This window comes from Malaya genurostris, chromosome 3 (assembly GCF_030247185.1).
Source record: "Malaya genurostris strain Urasoe2022 chromosome 3, Malgen_1.1, whole genome shotgun sequence".
NCBI lineage: Eukaryota > Metazoa > Arthropoda > Insecta > Diptera > Culicidae > Malaya > Malaya genurostris.
In genome coordinates, this window is record NC_080572.1 from 103,896,273 (window position 1) to 103,905,766 (window position 9,494).

Sequence of the window (9,494 nt, forward strand, 5' to 3'; positions counted from 1 at the left end):
GGTATAAAATTTTTAGCACACTTTACCCTATAATCCCGGAACCGGAAGTTGGAAATGAAATTGAAATTCAGAAGTTTGGTTAAAGACCATAAGACCATTGATTCGAACCAGGCCTGTCCGCAAGTGGGGGAAGTTTCGGGGCTCAAATGGGCCTGATTCGTATCTAGGTTTTTAAAAATCGGTCACGGACTATAAAAGCTTTCATTTTAATCTAGGTTTGTGGAAAGCGGCATAGCCATCTCCACGAAAAAATAGTCCAACAAAATAAGTTATACGGATTTATATTGCTATTTTCCTCTAGCACCAACGCAATACTAGATAAAGTACGGAAATTCAGTGCGTATGATCTCTGCTGACTTGCTCCATCCTGAATTCAGTGGAATACATATGGAACAGGCTCATTTCTGTCAGGTTATCCATGTGCGACACTAAGAATCCTTCCACGTCGGGGTTCGAACATAGACAACTGGCTTGTAAGACCAGCGCCATATGCAGGCGCGTATACAGGGGGGGGGGGGGGGGGGTTTAGGGGTTCAAACCCCCCCCCCCCCCGAAACAAAAAATTATAACCCATGGGAAACATTGTGATATAAATTGTACATGTGTTGATTTATCACCATGTTCTAAAACCCCCCCCGAAAATTTTCTCTGGCTACGCGCCTGGCCATATGCATTGAACCGCCAAGTCGGGTACTGTAGAGTTATATTCTAGTTTTTAAATGACAATTTTGTTTAAAAATAATAATATCTTTTAATTGGTTTTTAAATTTTATTGGTAATTGCCTAACCTAACTTGCGTGAAAAACGTCAGTCTTCACTTTACGCTCTACCTGTTCCCAGCAGTTGAGTTTTATCATCAATGAGAGTGTGGTGCTTGCGCAAATGCGTGCATGTGTTGAACCCGATTTATGCAACAAACAAGTGAAGAGCGATGGAAGAAAATCGCAAATCTGAGGACCGCCCAAAGGAAGACTAAATTTATTTCATAACATTTGCCTCAAACTATCGTTTCGAACACCGTCTCGTCTACGAACTTGTAGTCTCTTAGCATTTCGAAACAAACTGACTCGCAATTCAATCCAGTTAAGTAAATGGGCGGAGAACTGTTGCTTCGTACGTCCGAGCAAAGTTTTGGCAAAATGTTCTTTCCGTTCCAAATATTTACATAAACTCACCCGATCGTAACGTTTCAGCACTTTCATAATAATGTCTTTATGGCTTTATTGATGTAAATTTAATTGTTTGATACCAACAACGGAATGTTTATGGAGTATTTTGACAGTTGAACGATGTGTTGATTTATGAATATGCATGTGCTGTCCGCGTAGACGGATACTGGGTTGGAAGGTTTTTTTTTTTCGACCGCGCTTCCTAACTTCAGCAGGGCAACAGCATCAAACAACAACTATCATTAGCATTCGAAAGTGGCATTCGGCATTCGGGTGGCACCGTTCAACAAGTTTTCGCTCTGCTGTGCTAGTTTCTTCACACATAGATGAATCCGACGAATGCTCAGCTCAACAGGGCTGTGTTCTTTTCCGGGCATTAATTTGTGAACTTCTACAGTCGAGCTGTTGTTTAGCAGTGGGCAGTCATAAATTGACTCAAATGATCGGGAAACTAATAACCACTACCTCTCGGAGAATAGACTTAATGGCTTCTATTAAATTAGTCCAATTAAATGCGAAGGAACAGCCATCGCTTGGTGACCAACTATGGAGTCACCAAGCTACCAGAGCAGCACTCGACCGGGGCTCCAAGCCGGGGCAAATTAACTTTCGGTAATTAACAAAGAAGGTATTTGCAGGATGAAATAAGCCATGATAATCAAGCACCTTTCCCTTTTTTCGGTGGAAGCTGCGCAAAAACAGCAACTCGACGAAGATGGGCTTTATTTTTATCGCCAATCTGTGCCATCTCCAACAAACAGCCGAAGAGTACCGTCAGGACCGGGAACGGATGTCGTGTTTTTTGGTGATCCCCGGCAGAGTGGCTGCGCAGTCACTGCAAGTTCGTCGTATAATTAAACCGGGATTACTGAGCGGGATTAAAAAGCAATAACGAACTGTACCATCAGGCAATTCCTTTATCGTCCTGACGATGCAGAGATGAAAAGGTAACAGATCCGTACAACACCGTAAAGACACTGACTCTGCCGGAGAAGAAGTTTTTTACGAGTGGGCGCCAATCTGGTCTCCAATAGACGAAATCTTGTTAGTAGCTAGATTACGTAATGTCACCTACTGATTGGGCTTGGTCCTGGAAGTTGGCTGTTCCTTCAATATTACGGGTGATGTGGAATTTGATTCACCTCACGAAGCAACTCTTTCACTGCAGTCATCATCATCATCATCATCATCATCGTCCCAGTGAAATGTAAAATTCAGTTCTAAAATGTGTGGATTATCATTTTAAACTTCCCTGTGACGTCCATGCAAACACAAATTCATATGGGATGTTACACAAAACTCTTAATGTTATGAAATACGAATTTTGACCTTCATAAGTTAACCATTTAATCCAAGGCTCATATATCTGTTGAATCGCACTACCGAAGGCAGTCGTTTGTGACATAAAATAAAGAAGCATCAACACCCGGAGTTTTTTCTTTGTTTTGTCGTTAGGCTGAATAAAATCGGCGTGTCTTTGAATATGGGACATGTCTTAGATGGCAATGGTTTGGTTTGGATTTTGCTTCTTCATTCGAGTGGTGTTATTTCATTTTCGGATTTCTGCCCAAAGCACAGAAAGCGACGGCCATATATCAGCATTAGCTGAATGGTTAACATTTATTTTGAAAAGCGAAGAAATTACACACGACCGAGCCGAGACATTTTGGCCACGGATTGCCATTCCATGAGAGGTTGCAGCACAAAACATGCTCATAAAGCAGCATAAAGCACGAAATAAAATTTTATTAGGTTTTAGTGTATTTTTTTTTTCATCGGCACTTAATGGCAAATGACAATGAAAAGCAAATTGAAAAAAAAGTCTTCACACACATCCAAAACGGTCGAAGATTCGGGTGCATTATTGTCCGTTCCCCTTCCTAATCAGACTTCCAGGGTTTTTCCAACTCTATACTGAAAGGAAAAAAAATGTTACCTCAAAAGAGCATCATATGCAACCAACGAAATGCGGTTGCCGTTGCAACGAACGGGGAAGAGCAAGAAACGAGCGAACACAAAAGGTGTCATACCTTGGTGTTCGGTGTTTTGTTTGCAAACATGCCACATATTGCTGACGACATTAAATTAGACTTTTGTACAATAAAACAAATATCATTCCCATTTTTCTTTTCAGCTGACTGAAATCCGAGTACCGAGGAACAGTGAGTTGCGTGGGGGAAACGGTGGCCAAAACGAATTATGTTCCCTTTTTTTAGGATTCTTTGGCAGTACACTAATTCAGTCGCATGTCTGCTCCTACCGAACTAATGTTTTTTCAATACATTTTCTTAAGACCATACAATTTATTACCTAGGGACTAACACAGTTTTTTTATGTGAGAACGTCTAACTTGATCAACTTTATCAACATATCAACATAGGATCAACAATTTGTGATCGGGTATTCCGTAGATCTCATACTATCACAAACAACTCGAAATTGAGGTTTTCTAAAATGTTTGATAAGTAAAGAAGGAAAAAAATTGCAGCTTAATTCGCTCCAGCCTGCGTAGTACTCTCGTATAGTTCAAAGCAAAATCCAGGTCCAGAATCACGTTCCAGATTTCAGTTCTGAAATTCAGTTTTAGAATCCAAGATAAAAAAATCATCCAACTCCAAAATTCAGTTCCTCAATCATCTACTAGAATTCAGTTCCTGAAGGCCAGAATTGAGCTACAGAATGCTGGAACTGAAACTGAATTTCAGAACTTGATTCTAAGTCTAGATTTTGGAGCTAAGGTTAGAACCTTGTTTTTAGAACTGGATTTTGTAACCAAATTTCTGAAATGAATTACTTGGAACAAAATTTTTATACTCAATTTGGAAACTGAAATTGAGGTTCTGAAAGAAAATTCAGTTCCAAAATTCCTGTCCGGAGTAAAGATTTAGAATTCAGTTCCAGGTTCAGACTTCTTGAACTTAGTCCTGACTGCGAAGTTCGGGAGCTGCAGGCCGAAATCCGGAATCAGAATTCTGATCTAAAATTCTGTTGTATTACCATAGTTCGGTTCTAAAATGCATTCCGGAATCTAGCTTCAGAATTTGATTCCAAAATTCAGTTCCACAATTCTAAAAGTGTCACTGATTCCAGGAACCAGATTTTGAAGATTTTAGAACTTAATCCGGATTTGGATTCTAGAACTGAATTCTGGATCCGTGTATCTACCAAGCAAATGTATGTGGTATTTTCCGTTTACTAAATAAAAAAATATCTAATGCGGCTTCGCCATATCGATTTGATTCGTGTGCTGCCCGACCTCGCTACCGCTCGTTTGACCCTTGCGGCGAAATTACCCTTTCGGCGAAACGACTTTCGGCGAAATGGCTTTCGGCGAAATGACCCGCTCCCGTAGTAGAATTCAGTTTCCGAGCTCAGGTTCGCAATTCAGTTCCAGCATCTAGCATCAAAATTCAATTTCAGAGTTCAGTTATAGCATTCGGTTCCAGGATTGAGCTTGAGCTTGAGCGACTACCCCTGGTTGCTACTCCGTTACTGATCGGGATTAGCTGAAATTGTACAGGGAGTTTCTAGATGATCCGACATGGGACTGGTAAATCATCCTTCAATGTACATCTTCAGGTAATCCCAGAATTCATTGATCAGTACCGGCGCCGACCAGGTCCGAACGTAGATCGTCTAAGGAATGGGAAGGGATATTAGTCCAACACTTGTTGTTACTAGAGGCCGTATATACTACTGCGCACTCAACAAATGTCACGGGAGAAGGATATTTGTTAGTAAAAACTTCAGTATTGGTATTATTCACGCGCGACTCAGTATGTTCCGGTTCCAAGATGCTCGGATGCACCACTAAACTCACTGACTTCCCGAGTGAATGTTTCAACAATATTCTATATTGAAGTCCCGGGAAATCTTGATTCACAGCTCTTTTTCGAGGAAACTGAAGAAAAATTTGCCATACTATCGCGTAAAGAATAAAAACTTCCCCATATTTTATAAATGAAATTACGTGATACAAAATAAACGAGTGAATAGGATTGAAACAAAATAGTTGATTCATTGCGTTGACATATCTTAAACAGTTGTTATAAAATCATTTTAAATCACCAAATAAAGGTCAACAGATTTCACGCGCATCTTGACTCTGCATTATTTCTGTTTTATTATTTTAACTAGCTGACCCGTCGAACTTCGTCTCGCCCGTTTTTTTTTTAATTTATGTTTTCGGACAGTAGAATTGTCAAACGTTATGCTGTTAATGTATCTTTCCATTATTTTACTGATTACTTGGCTGCGATGAATTCAAAAAAAAATGAGAATATGTTAAAAGCTTTTGTTACGCAAAAATAAAGCGAATCATCTTTTGAGTCAGTGCATCGAATAGCGATTGTTGATCTCTCTCAGACTATGGTTTCGACATATGGAATAAAAAGTGAAGCAAAAATAACTGAGATGACTACATTAAATTGATTAGAACAAATTTACAAAAGCTGCCCTCGCGACTTGTAGTTCGTCACTTCTCGCTAGTCTGGTGATATTATTTAATCGTGTTTGATGAATGTTCGTAGCGTGACAATCACAGGAAAAAATTTCCATTAACAATTTAGCGATAAAACTTTATTTTTACTTTTAATGTATGACTTCTGGTCAGTCAGTAACTATTTAGTAAATTTTTTAGTGTGGGGAGTGTGTTGGGCAAAAAAAAATTTTTTAACATATCAGAGACTCGGATGTTTCGCATCGCTAAGTTCGACTCCTCTGGTAGACGGTAAAAGTTTAGATGCGAGAAATCTTCTTCTTACCTAAATGAACCTTGTTACGTCGAATTTTCCGCACTTTATCTTCAAATCCTTACTCCTCCTTGAGTATAATGGTTAGTTTGATATTGTTAAAAAATCGAATGATAAAATGAGTAATTCTTGGACATTCGAAAGTTCAAGTTACCATTCTTTTAAATATTGTATCCATTAACTTTTACATGAACACTGCATACGTTTAATAGTTTTATCAATAGTCATCTCATTAGTCAACACCACATAATTTTGTTTAGTACCCCACCTACAATTAATGAATGGTGGAGTTCGGCACTGAGAATCTATATCAGAAAGTTTTATATGAAAATAATGTGCAGTTCTTCTGTTATAGAGGAGTGAAGATGAGGAGTGATTGTACCAGTATGCAGCTTATCGTTCGAGTCAATGCAAAAAATCCCACAACTAATGGTTCTCAATCCACCAGAATTTACCCGACGCGAACGAACTTCAGCATGCTAAATTCAAAGCAAACCTCTATGATTGATCTCATTATTTAAACAGCAGCATCTTATCATTGATTCGTACAAAAATCGTGATTTGTTCAACTCACGCCTACGATGGCCAACAATAAACAACTAACTGATTACATTGCACACAATGCATCTTCTGGTAAACAGTATCAGAACTTTTGATCATGTTTACGGTATAGCTAGAACACTCATATGCGTTCCATCATTGAATCATTTGGCAATCAATAATGTTGATACCCAATTAAGCACGTGGCTCGAAATGACGAACCACATGAATTCACACAAAACAACTCGTTGCGCGCCAAATGATTCTTTCAACGATCTAGTATTCGTTTCTTTGACGGCCAAACACTTATGCAACTCGTTATGCGCCAAACACCTATTGATGATCTAGCAATCATTGGCGACTTTTTCAGTGGAAAATTCCATTGTCCATACAAAATAACTTTATTGGTTTTTCCCACTTTTCCGGTAAGTTTTCCTAATTTTTTTGATGTACGAACCCGGTGGGGGTAAAAACTGATCAAACAAAAAAAAAGCATCTCAATCCGTCCATCCGTTCTTACGTGATGCGATTACAAAGAATGATCTCTGCATTTTTATATATATAGATTACTTATTAAAATTATTAATTGGTTATACTGGTTGATCTGGGCAGCCGACTACCGAGAAAAATATTAATTTATTGTTTGAAATATTAATATCAAGTGTTTTTTTTTACTATGTATTCAATATACCGATATATGTTATCTCTGTTATTAACTTTGTAATATCAACGGATTTGCGCAATAGTTGATTTTTATCATTCAATTTATAATCCTGAAAGACAATCAATAACATGTGGAAGAAGAAAACATTCCAAATAAATCTTTTCTCCGAAGCTAGACGGAAATTGAATGAATGAATGAAGCGATGAAATTTAGTAAAATAGAGTAATCAGAAGTAAAACATTGAAAATATCTGATAACTGAAAGGAAAAGAAGCTCCTGCAATTGTCGCCTTTTACGACATGGAGACAGGAACCCAGTGGATCTATTCTTGGTTCATTTTTTCCGCCGGATTCCACACGGCATCTAGGCTGGTACTGTCCGGAGAGAGCTAATAGGTACTATCAATCTCCTAGTGGACCCCAGCCGCTTCTAGCATTCGGCTCCAGAATTTCATGTACAAAGCTGTACTAACATCAAAGAAACTGAATCAACTATTTTATTCCTATTCACCTCATTCTATGATGTCTCTGACATTATCCACCCGCCTTTTTCTTTATTTGCTATTGAAGATTTCATAAAAACTGGCTTGTATTCTCACGGAATCGATTAGAATCGGGAGAAACATCAACGGATATTTTCATAAAGCAAGAATCGTTCTCAAGTCCTCGAAAAATTCACGATGTGAAAAATATTTTCCTTGATTCATTGAATTTTTCTAATTCTTTCGCGGAATTGCAATAAAAAGTAGGCTTTGCTTTGTAAAATCCGAAGTTCACATGGAATTTCGAGTAAGTGTCGTTTTTTTACTAAACTGACATTTTAAAATGTTGCTGTACTACCTTTACTTGCATATCGGTCCCATATGGTAAATCGGCAGGTTCAGAATGAGAGGATTCAAACATTCGAAATATAGGTAAAACACCACTAATAATTTTATTTTAATATATTAAATAAGTTCAATGGGACTTATACGCGAATACTTTGCATACGAAATAGACAAAAGTGGATATATTTTCTCATTCTACTTAGCAAACCCACAGTTCCTAGTACTATTTCTGAAGGTATATTGAGTACTTCATCCATCAAATCATCCATGTAGAACCAAATACAAGTAATAATACGGAATACACCGACAAGTTTTCGAGGACAAGTTTTTCGACATGTCAAACTGTCACTGTCATAGTAAAGATGAACTCAAGATGGAATCGGTTCGCCGCCAGTTGCAGTACTATTATTATTTGGAACAAAACTACAAGCGTCGAATCGCTAAATGCGTCGTTGCGTGTTTATGTAGAATTAATCTTAAGGTCTGAGGACAGAGGGTTGCGTGTTGAGTTTTAAATCGACCATGTGGCTCGCTCAATTCCCTTTGCGCAGCGTATTTCTCTTGTACTCTTTTGTATATGAGCAAATTGTACTGGGTTGCCAGCATACATTTTATTATTTTAAAGTTTTATCACATTAATCAATCGTATGGGTTGGACATTACATGGATTTCAATGAAAAATGAAAAAATATTCAACTTTCACAAAGATAGAATGTCTGTGTGTTTGGCAGCCTTGATGAGAAAATTTTATTTCTTTCTTCTTTTTCAGAATGCTATCAGGAAACCAAATCGAAAATTATGGCGGATGCATTGAAACTGACTTTGTTTCATAGAAAAATACAAGACTTTATTTTTATCGCGATAACATATATGTTTTTATGTACTAATCGCATCTAAACTAAATTATCTAGACTTTGCCACGGTAGATTTATTTATGATACAAGCCTTCAAAGCCGAGATATACGATTAATAAGTAGAGGTATGCATTTCCGAGCGTTCCATTTTTCTGCAGTTCTTCAGTCAGAAAAAAAATACAACACGACCGGTAAACTCCATGAATCATTCTGAAAATTTTACAGAATATTCTCAACTAAATTTCGAAGACATTGTCAGGTGGGTTTTTTTTACATTCTGCACCGTTTCCAAGAAAATTTAATTTGACACGGGAAAATAGCAAAAAACCTACCACTTTACGGTACTGTCTTCAGCCCTTAAGTTGCAATATGAAAGAAATCGCAGTATTTTGCAGCATGTCGAGTGGATCTTGAAACAGGAAAGCAAGAATCAATTATAATTATTACTAAGAATCTGTATAATTTTTTATATTCATTAAAGTAAACGGAAGTAACAAAATATTGTGTGTGATATGTTTACATTTTTTTCCAAACATGTATTGTTACTATGGAATTTTACCATCCTTTTCCAATGTTTATCGACGCTTATTAACGAAGTGAACTTAGTAACATTGCATTATTACTAAGTTCACTGGTTCACGATTACTGATCCAACATTTTTTGATGAACTGTATGGGACATTGTAATCTT